Source organism: Plecotus auritus (assembly GCF_963455305.1).
Source record: "Plecotus auritus genome assembly, chromosome: 11".
Taxonomy (NCBI): Eukaryota; Metazoa; Chordata; class Mammalia; order Chiroptera; family Vespertilionidae; genus Plecotus; species Plecotus auritus.
In genome coordinates, this window is record NC_137777.1 from 17,613,980 (window position 1) to 17,632,553 (window position 18,574).

At 40.5% G+C, this 18,574-nt stretch overlaps 1 protein-coding gene and 1 long non-coding RNA gene across 6 annotated transcripts in view; one reads left to right on the top strand and one right to left on the bottom strand.

Annotated features, from left to right (window-relative positions):
• OXR1 (oxidation resistance 1) overlaps positions 1–18,574 on the top strand; it is a 345,790-nt gene that overhangs the window by 254,757 nt on the left and 72,459 nt on the right. The gene's annotated exons all lie outside the window — the stretch shown is intronic.
• Positions 10,590–18,387, bottom strand: LOC308236914. Its single transcript, XR_013959352.1, has 3 exons — positions 17,963–18,387; positions 17,490–17,604; positions 10,590–10,765 (listed from the first exon to the last, which is right to left on the bottom strand). It is a non-coding gene; the product is annotated as an uncharacterized lncRNA (long non-coding RNA).

Sequence of the window (18,574 nt, forward strand, 5' to 3'; positions counted from 1 at the left end):
TCCCCACATTAGTATATAACATAAGATGACTTTACTAAGGAGGCAATAGGAAGGAAGTGGTTGTATATATCAAAGGAGACTCTAATGTATTCCTTTCACTTCTCTGGTTGTCAGTGAAAGTAAAATAAGCATAAATCATCTACAAGTTCATGTTGGTCATTTAAAAAATATCCCAGTGTGCCCCCCTGATGTGGCTCAGTGGTTGAGTGTTGACCTATGAACCAGGAGGTCCAATGATTCCCTGTCCGGGCACATTCCTGGGTTGTGGACTCGATCCCAGTTATGGGGTGTGCAGGAGGCAGCCGATCATTGATTCTCTCTCATCATTGATGTTTCTATCTCTCTCTCCCTCTCCTTTCCTCTCTGAAATCAATAAAAATATATTTTTAAAAATTTTTAAAAATCCCAATGGGTAATAAAAACTTAGCCTTAAAATATACCAATTACAAGTTATTCATGTAGTCTATGAACTGTATGAACTCTTGCCACTTGAACAGTCATAGTGCAACCCACCTGTGGTCTTAGAGCATCTGGAAGGTTTGGCCAGATATGTCAGTTATAAGGACAAGATAGTGACAACATTTCTATCTGGAAATCCCTAGTTTGGAGTAGGAAAATATTTTTGTTTGTTTGTTTTCAAACCAAGAGGTCACAGGGGGAGGTGGAATTTTTAAAGTCAAACAAATCATGTCACCCTGATTGTTTCAGTATTCAAGATTACAAGAACCTCAGACTTTTCTAGTTAAAAAACAAGTTTATCCTTTGTCAGGCAGGCAGTGTTCTATGTAGAAATGCATTTTCCAGTAGAATAATGTGCTAAAATGTTTTCTTTCAAGACTATTTCTATGTAATCAAAATTAAAGTTAAAAATCAGAGATCAGCTAGTTCATATCTTGAAGTCATCCATACAATTGCCTTCTCTTGTAGATCCAGATTCAGAAAAAGCCAAATAGCAATTAAAGATATCAGGAACAACGGGACTCTTGAGCAACGCTACTAATTAATTTGAAACAGCCTGTCTCCTAAGAGTCAGATAGATATAAAATTAGTAAGGTTGTTATTTCATTCAAAGATTCGAGATCACTACCCAGAGGCTTCTTTTATTTTTAGACTAGTGGACTGTTTTGTTTCTTTCAGCAGCTACCATATGAGTACGGGGCACAGTGGATAGAGCAGGAAAGATCAATAGGCCTCTTGCTTATACAAGGATCACAGCTGTACCAATATTCAGTGGACGTGGAAATTGCTGGAAATAATCTATACATGATGCTCAAGAAAAGATTCTACCAGTTCCCTTTAGAGGATTTTTCCTTTGCTGTAAGAAATGAGGGTGGACCTCATGTGTGAAGCCGAAAGAATACAACACAGTGTCCACAGAGCAAGAGAGATGCTTCTGGACCAAGGGAAATGGCTATCAGGCATGGAAACCATGGGAGGAGGAGAAAATACTGATTAAACATCTCAAATATTCATTCAGTAATGAAAGACAGGGAGGATGAGTGGGTGAGTGGTAAGAGATGAGGGAGACTCTGGAAGTGTTTGAAGTTTTTTAGACTGGATTTCACACGTACACAATTATAATCTGACTTTTTCTAAACTCTCATAACTATTTTATAGTGACTCTTGTAGCGTTATGTGAGGATGCGAACCAACTGTGTTTTATATGCATATGGATGGAAAATGAAATTAAGAAGGCAAATTAAGTGTCTCCAGAAATATTCACGCCTTAAATTGTTTATGTATTTCCCTTTGCATTTGTCTATTTAGTCCTTTTTTTTTTTTTTTTTTTTTTTTGGCACAAACACTCTACCAGAATACTTTGTGGCTTTAATTTTTAAGTAGTTATAAATTGAATTGTAAAAGGTAGGCAACTTTATTGATGCAAGTCTACATTGAGAGCACTTAGTGGACATGTAATATGCCTTCATTATGTTCTGTATTCATTTAATTCGTTCAACAAATATTTATTGTTGTGTATCACAAATACTGTGTGCCAGGAATGAGCTAGGTCATGCCATAAAAGATTATAACCAGTCTACTAAGAAATATTTGATTTGAAGAAGAACATCCAAATGTTCAACGATTTTCAACACAAATTTCCTGAGGAACATATGACAGATACAGTGATTTAATCAACATCCTTTAAGCAAAATCCCTTCAGTAAAGCTTTAGTCCTCTGTTCTGAGTAAATTGCTGTGTCTGCTTTATTATAACCTTATATATTTATGCACCCCTCATCTGGATACAGTGCAAAAACTATGCTATATACTATATAGAACAAGCCGAACTGGGAATATTTTAGTTCTTGGCCTAGACAAAAAGAAGATTTCTGTACTCATTGAGAATATATTATCGATATGTTCCCTAAACCTAAATATAGGATAGGAGGCAGAAGGTTTCCTAGGAGATTTGGATCTTGCAAATATTAAGATTGAAGAACAATATAAAATGATCCAATTAGACATACCCTTCAGATTTTTATAAAAGTTTTGGGGAGAAAAATAGTGTTCTTTATACTTAATGTGAAAACAGATACTATCTTTACGTAGTATCACATAAGTACACACCTAGCTTTGCAATGTCATCCATTTTTGGAGTGATTGATTATATAACACATTTTCTGTGCCTTTTATTTTCATATGGATGAATTTTGGGTAACTGCTAAGGCTTAAAATCTAAATATGTTTGTAAAATGCTACTTTATTTCTGGATACTCTTATTCCATCTAGTTCCTTTTTATGTTCAGCTTTTAATCAATAATTTCAGGCTAAATGTAGTCAAGTGTCTGGAAATAAAACACATCAATAAAATGCTCTATTATCTTATAATAGATAGGTTGTCCTTGTTAACTAATGCTTATTTTGTATTGATCTTGATTTAGGTTTAAGTGACATTAGGTTTAAAAGTGGGAAGGTACACCACTCTTTTTTGTTCATTTAAATGTTTGCTGCCTTTTGTTATTAGCTATAATTTTGTAGTCTACCATATGGTTGCCAGTTATTCTTTACTTGCTTGACATGTAAATACCCTATGATTCCAAAACACTGCATAGTAGTAAAATTATGGTAATATCACTACTCTTCTGTTACTATATGGCTGTCTTGCAAGTAACTCTTCAAAAGTAATTGCCTTTCAAACTATTCCCTTCAATTACAGTAGGTCCTCGGGTTATGTTGGAGATCCATAATTATGGCACGATGTAACCCAATTTTCGCCATAAGTCGGAACCCACCTCATAAGCACCTACGTCACTCACGTGGAGCACATACACAGCAGTAATGAAGTGAAACAGTAAAAAAAAATTAAAAGAAAGATAACAATTCCTGACCTTTACTTGTGGTAAATAAGTAATAAAAAACATAAAGCATATATGTACATACATCGAAATGATGGAAGTTTTTATATAAATGGAGATGGCGACGTAACCATGAAACATTGTACGTCGAGTCTGATGTAACCCGAGGACTGTATGTATTTTGTTTTGGTCCTAGTACTCTGCCAATTCTACTTTCTTATCTTAATCTCCATCTCTTTAAACTAACAGACTACCTCTCTGAAACAAATCCTATATAATAAACAGCTAATATGCTAATTAGACCAGATGGCAGAACCACCTTCTGGAATGACCTTCCGGACGACCTTCCAGAACAACTAGTGGGCGGGACCGCAAGGCGGCTGGGGCAGCCGGGGCTGCGAGGGCTGAGCTCCTTGCATGAATTTTGTGCATTGGGCCTCTAATATATTTATATTCTCACTAGAGGCCCGGTGCATGAAATTTGTGCATGGAAGGGGGGTCCCTCAGCCAGGACTGCACCCTCTCACAATCCGGGACCCCTCGGGGGATGTCCAACTGCTGGTATAGGTCTGATCCAGGATCAGGCCTAAACCGGCAGTGGGACATGATCAGGTCTAAACTGACAGTCAGACATCTCTTGCAATCTGGAACCGCTGGCTCCTAACTGCTCACCTGCCTGCCTGCCTGCCTCATCACCCCTAACCATTCTGCCTGCCTGCCTGATCGCCCATAACTGCTCACCTGCCTGCCTGATCACCCCTAACCACTTCTGCCTCAACCCCTGCTGCCACAGCTTCGTCCAGAAGGACGTCTGGGAAGTCGTTTGGCTGTCTGGTCTAATTAGCATATTACACTTTTGTTATTATAGATAGGAAAGACATCTGAGAAATTCAAGCTTACAAGGAAAAGAAAAGAGCAAAGTGTAGCACAATGTTGGGCTGGTTGCCTAATGTATTTTTGTCTCTGCTCATCTGGGCCAGCACTTGCTTGTTATGAAAAATGACGCTAAGTTACTCTGTGCTGACAGAACTTATTATAAGGAAAGGAGTAATTTACAAGTCATGGCTTCAACTTACAATTGCAGACTTCTTGTTCATATAAATCATGTGCTATGCTCATATAGTCAATCATAAAATAAATCCAGAATGCACTGTGCTGTTTTGGATTGCCTGAGACTTCCTTCCCTAGACGCTTAGATTTCTCAAAAAGTAACAAGCTTAATTTGGGGATTTTCTCTAAACTTCAGAAGCCTATTTTAAAATGATAAAAAAAATACTAAGTGCTGCATCAGCTCAACTTGAGTAATCTCCTGAAGATTTACTCTCTGATGAAACCCCTGTCTTCATATCAAAACATGTCTTTATTAATGATAACACACAAAAAGGCTAGATAATTTACATAGGATTTACATGAATGAATGACCTGCTCCCTCAAAATGAACAAAGAACTGAAAAGTTAGTTTAAGGACTTAGAAAAAAAGTCCCAGAAACTAAAATATTTAATTTAGAGGAAAAAGTTTACAAAATCAATAACAATAATAGCTTGTATTTATTGGACACTTGCCACATGCCATTCTCCAGTTACTCTATTAGATAGATACTATTATTATGCCCATCTTACAGATGACAAAACTGAGGCTTGGGGGAAATTAACTTGTCCAAGGTCTTATAAGTAGTAATTGCTGGAGAAGATAAATCGTAGAACTCTGATGCTAGAGCCAGCTCTTTAACATGATAGGAACCATAACACAAATGATAGTCATGCCGATTGAATAGGTATTTGAGTCACAGAACACTTCTTAAGATATTCCTACCAACAGGTAAGGTTAAATCTATTCAAGTATTTTGAGTTAACATTATTTAGAGAAGGTAAGGGTAATAGAAGAACATGTAAAATAATATCACACAGAAACAAACATGGAAATCCAGTCCATGGGGCATAGCCTCGGATCACTGATTGTTTCTGCATTAAGCCAATGGTGTGCAAAAACAAACAAACAAATAAACAAAAAACAGTGGGGCCTTTGCTAACATCTTACTGCTCCAAGTGTGTTCCCCTTTGCGTCCAGCAATATTGGCAGCACCTGGGAGATTGTTAGACAGGTAATATCTCAGGTCTTGCCCCAGACCCTATTGAATATTAAAATCCCTAAATGATTCATTTGCACATTAGAGTTGGAGAAACACTGGTCTAGATGCCCAGAGACTTAACCAATTGTAATATGTAGTCCTTGTTTGATCATGATTCAACAAGCCAAGTGCAAAGAGACATTTTTACCTATTGGGGAGATCGGGCATGGACTAGGTTTTGAATTCTACAAAGGAATGTGTACTGATTTCATTAGGTGTGGTAATGGCACCCAACGGTTAATGATGAATGTCCAAATCTTTTAAAATTTAGACGTGTATACTAAAGCATATTGGGGTAAAATAATGTCTTTATTTGCTTCAAAATGTTTTGGCAAAGGAAATAACAAATGTGGCAAAATTTTAAAAATTGTTGAATCTGTATGATGGCCATGCTATTCTTCCATCTACTTTCAAGTATGTTTGAATTTTTATAACTTTTTTAAATACCAAAGGAAATGAGCTAGAAGTTTTTTAAATAGAAATATTTTAAATAACTAAAGAATTTTTTTATAGTAAAAAATTTTTTTAAAAGGCTTACTCATTTAACAGGATATTACAGAATCTTTCTGCAAAGGATTTTAAAAATAGGATGAAAATGGGGGCAATTTTAGATACAGTCCTGGTAAAAGTCAGAAGACAGGGATGGGGGATAAAAGGGGTCCTAATATATGGTGAGAGGAGAACATTCGACTTTGGGTGGTGGGCACATGGTGTAATATACAGATCTTGTAACATAGAAACCCACACCTGAAACCTATATGTTCATGTTGACCAATGTCACCCCAATCAATTTAATTTTTAAATGTTTAGTAGAAAGGGTATCCACTCTAATTTAAAAAAAGGGGGGGGTGGTTTAGGTCTAGGGGAGAAAAAAAAGCCAGAAGACTTAAAAACATCTGTCAACTCCCTTTCTCAAAAAGCATCCTATGGTAGATGTTATATTTTGTGAATGGATCTTAGATTTAATGCCTTCATTATGTTTTAAAAAAAGAAAGAGAGGTTAATGGTGCCTCTGGTCTATCCCCATTTTCGGCTCATGGCATTATTCACTGGTAGTTCCCTGTAATGGTTGACTGATGGAATGCTGAGCTACCTACTCATCCAGATCAGTATTTAACAGAGAGTCCTGTACTCATCTTACTCTGTTGAGAGTCTATGCTGGTAATTGCAGACTAAGGCCTTTTGATGTTATGTGATCAATAGGAAACCCTTTAAGCTGGTGTGGACTTGTCTTATACAAAGGAATTCCTTTCAACACCACATAAACCCTTAATGTACTTACCCATTACAAAGCATATCTTTTTTTCTTTTTCTGGAAAGAGGAGCAAAGGAGATACCCTAAGCCAGTGGTCAGCAAACTCATTAGTCAAAAGAGCCAAATATCAACAGCACAATGACTGAAATTCCTTTTGAGAGCCAAATTTTTTAAACTTAAACTTCTTCTAACGCCACTTCTTCAAAATAGACTCGCCCAGGCCGTGGTATTTTGTGGAAGAGCCACACTCAAGGGGCCAAAGAGCCGCATGTGGCTCGCAAGCCGCAGTTTGCCGACCACGGCCCTAAGCTATTAAAAAGAAAAAACCAAGCACTTTGATAGGTTATTAAGTGGCAGTATTTGTGAGAATGTGTTTTATATTTCTGGCTCTTTCCTATAGAAAACCGAGAGTGGTTCTCAAAGACCTATAAACTAAGCCAGCATTCCCCAGATGCAGACATCATACTGTGCACCGATGAACAACCGACGCCTGACTGGTTCAGTGGGTGCCTCATGTTTACAGAGTGAGTCAGTGGATGCGCAGGAATTTGCTTCCAGAAGCTTTCCCATTTTAACCACAAGTAGTTGTGTCTTATATGGTACTATATTTGGGTCTGTTGGTTTGGATTTTATGGAATAATCCAGAGCATCTTAAGATTTTCCATTAGACAAATATGTATTAGGAGAAACAAATGAGTAACAGGATAGTGGAGGGGATTTTCATCTGACTCTGAATCAGAGTTGCTGACACTCAGGTGCTGTTCCTTGCACTTCTTTAATTTAGGTTAAGCCTCTGCTTATCGGACACCACATTGTTAGACGTGTGTGATTTTTAATTTTGTGGACACCTAAGTTATTTTTTTAATTAACTGTGTTTTAGACTTTTATGATAATTATGATTACCCCCTTATTAATACAGATAAACCTTATTGCAACTTTTAAGGACAAGTGGACCTCTGGATAGAGCCCTTTTTATATTATGCAAAATTCATGATCTCTTCTTTTTGGGAGAGATAAGTAGTGAATGCGATGATTTTAAAGCACAGTAATCCTCTATTTCAAAATAATAGAAGTACATATATTTAAAAGCCTGAATAGCAAATGATCTTTACTTTGAATAGCAAATGATCTTTACTTTGGACAGTAACACAAGCTCTAACTTTTGAGGACATAAAATGGACATCTGTTACCTTGCAGACAACTTTTAGAAACACTTAAAGTGAGTGTACTAAAGTTACATTTGAGGAAGACAAATTAAATCTTTTGAAATTAAAATGTGCCACATCATTCAATGTTTAAGCTCCAATCTTGAAGAAATAGTTATAATTTTTTGTACCAAATACACCCTATGTTTGATCACAACACTTGAAAGAATAAACAGCATGCTTTTTACGGGTTCCAAAATCAAATTAGAAAATATGCATGTTATAAAGTAAATGTAATTAGATTTATTCATGACAAGCTAATATGCATGTTCTATAAAATAACTGAGGATAAAATTCATTTAAATACATCTTTTACTAAAGTTTTGAGAAAGCATCTACAAAGTGATACAGCTTCGGAAGTTATCAGATACTTCCATCATGCCAATGGTATTCACAACATACAGATTTTTCTGGCTAAAAAAGCATCATTCTATTAGCAATAAACTATTTTGCATGTAGCTATCTTATATTTGCCATATGGGCTTTCATCACACCTTTCAGTCCAAGATTTCTCTGAATTAATTGCAGCTAAATCAAATTGGTGCAAAGACAACTTCAGAGAGGAGGGTGTCTTGATTGGGGCCCCATAGATTTTTTTGCGGGGGCACCCCATAGATTTTGAAGCTGTAAGTGAACATGTGGGGCTGAAAGAGAAAGCACAGAAAGATATGTCAGTAAGTGGCATAAAAATAAGGCTTTCTGAAGACAGACCATACAAGCAGCCAAAGGCATAATGTGGTTATAGGAGTGCTTAATGTTTCCCCACCTACTAGTCCTGGGTTTCTCAACCTGGGCAATGTCGACATTTGAAGTTGGACAATTCTTTGTTGCAAAGCTGTCCTGAGCATTGTAGGATCTTAAGCAGAATCCTTGGCCTCAATCTTCTAGATGCCAGTGGCACACCCTTAGTTTGATAATATCTGTAAATATTCGCTGGGGATAGGTTTGCCAGACTTAGCAAGTAAGAATAGAGGATACCTAGGTAAATTTGATTTTCTGATAGCAACAAATAACTTTTTGGTATAAGTATATCTCATACAACATTCGGTACAGACTTGTACTAAACATTTATTTGTTGTTTGTCTGAAATTCACACTTAACTGGGTGGTCTATATTTTAGCTAGTAACCCTTCTAGGAGGCAAAATTGTCCCTGGCTAGAAGCCTGCTGTGCCATTGGTATCAGTAAGTTATGAGCAAACACCCAAGACACTCTTGGCTAACCTGACTATGTTGCTTTCCTGAACCTCTCTGACTCCAGTAACCTTGCTTGCAGAGGAGAGCTCATTAACCTTCCTCACATTGTGAAGTGAGATCTAAAGGAAATAATATATGAAATACTCTTAGTACAATGCCAGGCCTAGTAAACAATTGATGTATATGTTATTACCGTCTAGCAATCCCTTACAAGATGGTGTCATAATATGTATTGGCCTCTGGACTTGCTTTTCACTAACAAGAAAGATTATATTAAGGAAACAACAGGAGCCCTGCATTGATTCTCAGTTGGGCCTACACATTGAAATCAGCTTCGGGGGAGGGGGGGGGCGTGTCCTCCCACTGTGTGGATCCTACCTCTGAGAGATTTAGATTTCATTGATCTGAAGTGTGGCCTGAGCCTTGGGATTTTTCAAAAGCTCCTAAAATGTGTAGCCCAAGCTGTTTGAGAGAAAAGTATTAGATAATTGGTATGCCTTAATAATGAAGAGAGTAAACTCAAATTACATCTGATTATTGGGTTATGAAAAAATAGGTTGGAATCAACTTTTAAGAAAAGTTGGACATGATTTCTTTCATTCATTCATTCATTCATTCATTCATTCAACAAATATAGTATCTGAATACCTACCACGTGCCAGGCCATGTTCTAATGATAAACAAGACATTTTAATTTAATTTCATAGACTAGAATTAAGGTCCACATGAGAGATAGCAGCATTCCCCCACCCCTCCCCCCCAAAAAATCAAATGAAGTCAGTCATGAATAGGTTTTTTTAATGTTTTCACTGATTTTTAGAGGAAGGGAGATAGAAACATCCACGAGAGAGAAACATCGTCAATCAGCTGCTTGCAACACAGGAATGTGCCCTGACCCGGAATCGAACCGGTGACCAAATACTGAACCATACAGGCCAGGCTGAAGTCATGGTTTTAGAAGAAAGCAAAATGGGGAGAAACTAGTGTGATTTGACAAGATGTTCTCTGAACTTAGCCCTTAGAAGAGACTGAAGTAGCAAGAGCATAATACAAGGACAAGTAAAGGGAGGGCGTAAAACTGTAAAGAGTGCCAGAAAGGCCAAACATGAACAAAACTAGCAACTACAGTAGGATCATTCTGTGAAAAGGGAAGTCCTAGAATAAAGGCAAATAAGAAGGAAGTGTGAGGCTCTCTTTTTGCGGAAGATATGCATTGTTTAACAGGTTGTTAAAAGGCAGAACAAGTGTAATGCCTATTTTGCTTTATTTTTCTCAAGAAGAGTGAGCTACTAGAAAATACAAAACAAAAACTGTGAAATGGAAATGTGTAGGCTAAAATGGGTGGGGATAGATCACACATATCCTTTTTACACGAATTACTAACCTCTTGCTGAGTTATCAGTAAATTTTCATGTGTGATCACAGAAACTTTGGTAGTAATATTATAGGACTGATAGGGTAATTGTGAAAACTACACTCTTTTTTATAACAAAAAAAATCAAAATGTATATAATAGCTTAAATACAATATAAGTTTATTTCTTGTTTTCAAATCTGAAACTGGTGTTCCTAGGTGGTGAGTCTCTTTCCTCCAAGAGTGGATTCAGGAACCCAGCTTCCTTCTATCTTGTGGCTCTGCCATCTTTAATAAATGGTTTCTCAGGTCTCCATGCTTATCTTTTCCTGGCTGTGGAAAGAAAAAGAACATGAAAGGCTACCAACTGCTCTTGTGGGCCAGGTTGGAAAGTAGCATATATGACCTTTGCAAGCTTTCCACTGGCTAAAAACCAGTCACTTGGGCACCCAATTGAAAAAAAAATTTTTTGAGAAATGTAGTGTGCCCAGGAAGAATAATAATCAGATTTGGTAACAGCTAACTAATCTCTACAAGATCTGCCAAAAAACTGCAGTTAGATGAATAATTCAAATTTTAAAATGGAGTTGAAATGGAATTGAAGGAGATAGAAACAACAATGGCTTGAAACCACTTGGAATCTGTACCTCATCTGCGTATTAGGAAGGCTTGTAACAAATACATGACATTGTTGAGAAATGAGAACTGGGTGATGGTATCATTGAGTGAATTCATAGCTCTTCAGATAACTGTCCAGCCAGTAGTAATCACTGTCAAACACGAAGGCAGTCTCGAGTGCTATGTCCTGTGACTCTCCTTGCCCATATCTCATTAAACACTTGAAGACAGACAAATTGGAGGCTGACTCAGTGAAGGAGATATTGAATGATAGTGCACATGAAAGAATCAAGAGTGGTTTCACATGATCTCAAAAATCTGGAACATAGATCGGCAGGATTTTTCTGAAAACAGCAAGGTAGTAAGTATTTTAGGCTTTTGGGTCATCAGGTCTCTGTCACTAGTCCTTTCTGCTGTTGTAGCCCAGAAGCTGCCATAAACGATATATAAATGAACTGGTGTGGCTGTGTGCCAATAAAACCAAATACAAAAACACGTGCCAGGCTGGATTTGGACCATACTTTGCTGAATCCTGATCTGGAAGTATAGGTTGAAATCTGAAGGCAGTAAATCTCAATTTGTTCATTTAAGGCCAAAAAACAATGGGCCTAATGTTACCTATAGAGCAACAAGGTGGGCATTATTTGCTCTGATTTTACAGATAGGAAAGCTAAATCTCAAAAATAAATAGTTTGATCTGCATTCACATCTGGATAACACTTAATGGGACATCATGCCACATCAACAAATGTTTGGGTAAATTGAGAGACTCAACAGTTCAGTGCTCAGGTGGAGTACTTCATGTGGCAGCACTCCCTGTAGGAGAACCCTGGGTTCTTCTGGTTCTGTTCTTATTCAAGTGTGTGACCTTTGAGAGACTCACTTAACTTATCTGGGCCTTGGCTAACAAAGCAATAACAACAAGAGGCTGGACTAGATAAACACCAAAGCCCCTCTCAGGTTCAAGAGAGTTACTATTATGATAAGGGCATCTTGTGAGAGAGAATTGAGACTTACTCCTTGTAACTCCTAAAAGCAATTATTTTTAATGTTTTCTAATGTAGTTTTATGGAAAAACAATTTATAAAACATAAAAACGGCATTTTATGAGTATGCATGTGTTTTACAAGTTCAAATTTATAATATTTTCTGATTATGAAGACATTTATTGAAACAATAATTGGGCGGATATGAATGAAACTGAAGTTTTAAACTGGGAATGATAGATAATTGATGGATTCTTTTTAGAATCAGTGCCTCAGCATTCTATTTATTATAAATTGGTTATTGCTTGCTTGCTTGCTTTTGGTTGTACAATGTCAAGAAAATCCTTATTCATATGGTGTTTAAATGATAAAAGAAATTAATAATACTGCAATCTAAGAAATCTTGTCAGAATATAGAAATGGCAAGAGAGGCCTGAAAAGCAAAATGCATTAACTTGACAACATAAATCAGGTAATCTTTAGTATATTAATTTGGCATACATGATAAAAATTAATGTAAATTAAGCATTTGAAAAAATCTTGTGTCAGTCAAGGTAGGCTAAGTTTATGCTACGCTGCTACTTGAACACCCAAACCTCAAAGGCTTGCTATAGTAAGTATTTATCTTATTAATTTTATTTCTTGCTCATATTACATGTCCAATTCTGGTTATAGTTAAGGGGAGGGGCTATGATCCACATAGCTTCTCAGGGATCCAGGCTGTTGGAGATGGCTCCCCAGTCTCATAGCTGTACTACCTGGCACAGGTATTATCATTGGTTGCTAAGGCAAGGGCCGAGGCATCTGGAGTGCAAAACATTGGCTGTTTTATACAGAGGCCGTTCTTTACATGTGAGTGTAAAACACATTTGTCAGTTCTGCTCAGTGTTTGCTGAAACTAGTCTCCTGACCCTATTTCGGAAGTTAATGTGTGATTCACATGGACTAAATATGCAAAAGCACTTGGAAGAACTATAAAGGAACAGATCTCAAACATGTTTCAAAATAGAAAAATGCAGGTTCCTGAACCCACCCTACAACCCTGGAATCAGGATCTCTGAGGTATAGTTGGGAAATTTGCATTTTTAAAAAACATTCCACCAATGATTCTCATTAGCAATAGGAAGTGACTGCTGTGAATAAGGAGTGTTTTCAAAATAGAGGAAAAGCAACAGTTAGATCTGTGAATTTAAGAATTTCCTGGCTGCAGTGTTAGAGATGGATTAGAGAGAGAAGAAACTAGAAGCAGGGAGATTTCGTGTCACACACATATAGTGCTCAATGAGCAAACATAAATGCATGTGCCTATATATCATAAAATGTGTTAGCAGGACCAGCTCAGTCTGAGAGTCTAACAATGTTGTAAATTTTTCTGTATATTTCCAGAATCTTCTCCCCACCCCCCAACCCAGGTACGTGCCCTTGACCAGAATCACCAGGACCCTTCAGTCTCGCTGGCCAATGCTCTATCCACTGAGCTAAACCAGCTAGGGCTACAGTATATTATTTTTTTTTTTTAAAAAAAAGACTAATAATTCCACTCTAAATACTAGAAGGCAATGAAAACATATCCACAAAATATTTTGTACATAGATGTTCACAGCAACATCTTACCTAATAAAAGGGAAACATGCAAATTAACCATCACTCTGCTACGCCCACAGCCAATCAGAGTGAGTATGCAAATTAACCCAACAAAGATGGAGGTTAAATTGCATATGCAGGCGCGGAGCGGCCGGGAGGGGCATGATGCCTGCTATGAGGGGAAGGGAGGCGGAGGGAACTACTGGAACTATGCTCTGGACAGAAGCGAGGACTTGCCGGCTCCTGCGGACGTGCCAGCTCCAGGTTGGCCGGGAGCTGGGACGTGCCGGCTCCTGGTTGGGCCGGGAGCGGGGACATGCCGGCTCCCGGGCAGCCAGGGAGCTGGGACTTGCCGGCTCCCGGGTGGATGGGAGTGAAGCCAGCAGAAGAAAGGCCTATTTTTGCACGAATATCGTGCAGTGGGCCTCTAGTCCTATATAATAAAAGGCTAACATGCAAATTGACCAAACAGCAGAATGACTGGTCGCTATGATGCACACTGACCACCAGGAGGCAGATGCTCAACTCAGGAGCTGCCCCCTGGTGGTCAGTGCACTCCCATAGGGGGAGCACCGCTCAGCCAAAAGCTGGGCTCATGGCTGGCGAGCCCAGCGGCGGTGGCGGGAGCCTCTCCTACCTCTGCAGCAGTGCTAAGGATGTCTGACTGCCGGCTTAGGTCCGCTCCCATGGGAAGCGGGCCTAAACCCACAGTCAGACATCCCCTGAGGGCTCCTGGACTGGAAGAGGGCGCAGGCCAGGCTGAGAGACCCCCCCTCCCAAGTGCACAAATTTCGTGCACCAGACCTCTAGTCCTATCTAATAAAGAGGGAATATGCTAATTGACCCTCACTGTTGCAAAGATGGTAGTGCCCACAGCCAATAAGAAGGGAATATGCTAATTGACTACTCCACCCTCAAAGATGGTGGCACCCACAGTGACAAGATGGCAGCACCCAGTTCCCTCAGCCCCGCCTGCCTCCAGAGTCCCCCAGTCCCCTAAGCCCCCCAGCTGCCGCCCAGGGCCGGTCCAAGGTGCAGGCAAGCCTCGGATGGTGGCTGCTCAGCTGCCCAAGGCCACCTGAGGCTCAGGTTACCAAGGCCAGCCGAGGCTTGTGCACCCAGCAGTGGCAGCAGCAGAAGTGTGATGGGGCGTCACCTTCCCCTGTTCTCCGGGTCGCCTCCTGCCCCTGAGGACTCCTGGACTGTAAGAAGAGGCAGGCTGGGCTGAGGGACCCCCCCCTCCAGTGCATGAATTTTCATGCACCAGGCCTCTAGTCCTATCTAATAAAAGAGTAATATGCAAATTGACTGTCACTCCAGCACACAAGATGACTGCCCCCATGTGGTCGAAGATGGCTGCCCCCATGTGGACACAAGATGGCCACCACAAGATGGCCAGCAGGGGAGGGCAGTTGGGAGGGACCAGGCCTACAAGGAAGGGCAGTTGGGGGTGATCAAGCCTGCAGGGGAGGGCAGTTAGGGGTGACCAGGCCAGCAGAAGAGGGAAGTTGGGGTGATTGGGCCTGCAGGGGAGAGCAGTTGGGGGTGACCAGGCCTGCAGGGGAGGGCAGTTGGGGGTGACCAGGCCTGCAGGGGAGGGCAGTTTGGGGCAATCAGGCTGGCAGGGGAGCAGTTAGGCATCAATCAGGCTGGCAGGGGAGTGGTTAGGGGGTGATCAGGCTGGCAGGCAGAGGCAGTTAGGTGCAATCAGGAAGGCAGGCAGGCGAGCAGTTGGGAGCCAGCAGTCCTGGATTATGAGAGGGATGTCCGACTACCCGTTAGGATCGGGCCTAAAGGGGCAGTCGGACATCCCTTGAGGGGTCCCAGATTGGAGAGGGTGCAGGCTGGGCTGAGGGACACCCCCCCCCCCGGTGCACGAATTTCGTGCACTGGGCCTCTAGTCTATATATAAAAGCCTAAGTGACTGGAACGACCAATCAACCAGCCGCTATGATGCGCACTGACCACCAGGGGGCAGACGCTCAACACAGGAGCTGCCCCCGGGTGGTCAGTGCACTCCCACAGCCAACCTCCCGCAGCCTGCCAACCTCTTGTGGTCCCTCTCCCCCACACCCTACCCCTGGCCAGCTAGCCAACCTCCTGTGATCCCTCCCATCTCCCCCCCCCAAAGCTGGCTGGCCAACCTCTGTGGTCCCTATACCCCGCCTCCTCTGGCCAGCCAACCTCCCACGGTCCATCCAAATCTGGACTGGGCAAGATGGCCCCGAATGGCCCCAATTGCCGGCCAGGCCGAGGGACCCCACCCATGCACAAATTCATGCACCGGGCCTCTAGTTATTCATAATAGCCAAAAAGTGGGAACAATCCAAATGTCCATCAACTTATGAATGAATAAATAAAATGTTTGCTATAACCATACAATGGAATATTATTTGGCAATAGAAAGGAATGAAGTACTAATACATGCTACATCAATGAGCTTCATCAATTAGGCTAAGTGAAAGCAGCCAGACACTAAAGACCAGATACTGTGTGATCCCATTTATATGAAATGTCTATTAAAGGCAGATCCATAGAGACAGAAAGTGGATTAGTGGTTGCCTACATGTAGGGGTGAGAATGGGGAGTGACTGCAAATAGTAACAGGTTTCTTTTCTGGGTGATAGAAATGTTCAAAAATTAGATATTGGTGATGGTTTAACAACTGTAAAAATACTAACAACCACAGAATTATATACTTTTAACAGGTGAATTATATGGTCTTTAAATCATATGTTAATAAAAGTATTTTTAAAACGAGGCAAAGGGTTAAAGGTAGAGTCAGGCATGGTATTATAAGGAAACTTTAAGGATGGGAGGGGATGATGTGAATGATGTAGGTAGGATAAGGGGGAAGGAACCAGAATGGAGAGAGAGAAAAAATACAAACTAGAGGAATAATAAGGCTGGCAAGTTATAGACCACAGACACCAGACTAAGATAAGTGTTCATTTGGAGAAGGAAAGACATTTACAGGAGTAAGGAATTCCTTCTGTCTGAGGCAAAATATGGAGATGAACTTGTAGACTGCAGAGAAAAAGGGAGGAAAAGTGAGTGTTCATAACTGATGGCCTATGGTTTTCCGAGTCATGAAGAAGGTAAAGTAACAAGCTTGAGTGATGAATTTGGCAGTTTCAGAATGGTGATGGTTCAGACAACAAATGTAAAGAATATAAAAGAAAGCTGAATATACGAGTAAAATGATTTTTTAAGCCATTACAGCTTAGCTGAGTTTAAGTAAAAAATAGTAAAGCACTCAGTCATCTAGGTTATACATTTTTTTTCTCTAGCAGCTCTAGATTTCCATGAAACAAGCAGAAACACATGAATTAACTGCCTGTGAAACTGGGTTTGAACAGGTTCCTGCTAAGGTTGGATGTAAAAGTGCCAATTTGATCGGGTATAAAATACTCGAAACACTTTTGAGTATGGTTATCACAAACTAAACAACTTCCAAGATGTAAAACATTGTCGAGCCAGTGTGCTCAGTGGTTGAGCTTCCACCAAGGAGCCAGGAGGCCAAGGTGTGATTCCAGGGTCGATCCCCAGTAGGGAGCATGCAGGAGGCAGCAATCAATGATTCTCTTTCATCATTGATGTTTCTCTTTCTCTCTCCCTCCCCCTTCCTCTCTGAAATCAATGAAAACATTTTAAAAAAAATACATAAAACATCTTAGAAAAAAGATTTCAATTTAGTTCATCAGGGTTACATTTAATTTGTAGAAATTCGAGGTTGAAATTCGATGGTGGTCAGTGTGCTGCTGAGCCTCTCTGAGATCGCAGAGGTGTTGCTGAGCATGGTAATGTTTCTTTATGGAATGGAAATTTCAGGAAAAAAAGAAAAAAGAAAAAAAAAAGGAGCCACTTACCATTCTACCAAATGGGTTCAGAGGAGGTGCAGACGGAAGTCCGGAGCAGTGCTTTTCCAAGCAGCCCATCTGAACGCAAGGGGTATGCACATTCCTGGGTCCTTTCTTACAAACACTGTGAATTACATTCTGAGGTGCAGTCCAAACAATGTTATATTTTTAACCACATATAAAGGTGGTGCTGATGTTAGAATGGGGACGTTTGTCCAACTTAGTAAGACTTTAAACTGAAAACAGTGACGGTGGGGAAAATATCAGTTTCTAAAAAGGGACGAGGGGAAGTCGTTTCATGGTTCGGCAAAAAAAAAAAAAAAAAGAAAGAAAGATTAAGAGAACCTGAAAGAGGTATAAACAGACCTGAAAGGAAGAGAATAACCAGATCGCACAGGAAACAAAATCGAATAGGAAATGTCTGTCATTGCTCTTTCTCTGCCTGGAGGGGGAAAAGGTTGAACACCAAAACCCTTAATTACCTCGCTTTACAGGACCAGATTCCTGGGATGTCAAACAACACTTCCCAATGCCACGACGAACTTTAAACGTGACTACTTATGCTTTATTTTTACGAAGATGGTCTCATAATGCTTCCCGTTTATCTATTTTCTCTATCTGGGTTGGTTTTCATTAACGATGACTGTATTTTTTACCTTAAAACTAACTTTCCCATCTTCCTCCTCTCCATCCCGCCCCTAAATCTTACAGAAGTTTCCTGTGGACTGTGCGCCTCCGCCAACACGCATACTCCCCACAGAGAAACTTTTTGACGCTGCTCTGGGCCCCCAACCTGCGAGCACCTCCCGCAAAGCCTCCCCTGGGCTATTTTCATTTTTCATTCCCGGCTGCGTCCCCCGGCCCCAAGGCTGGGCCTCCACCCACCAGCCCAGCAGTCCTGCAAGTCCGGTCCGGCCGGGCGGGGCCGGTAGGGAGGGGCCGGCCGCTCCATCTGGGCCGGCGGGTGGGGTGGGGGCGGATAGGACCAGCCCGACTTGCTTAAAAGTCCCAGCTTTCCAACCCCCGCGTCTGTTTTAGGAAGAATGTACCTCATTTAGAACCTAACTTTGGCCTGCTTTGGCGTGTGGAAGCAG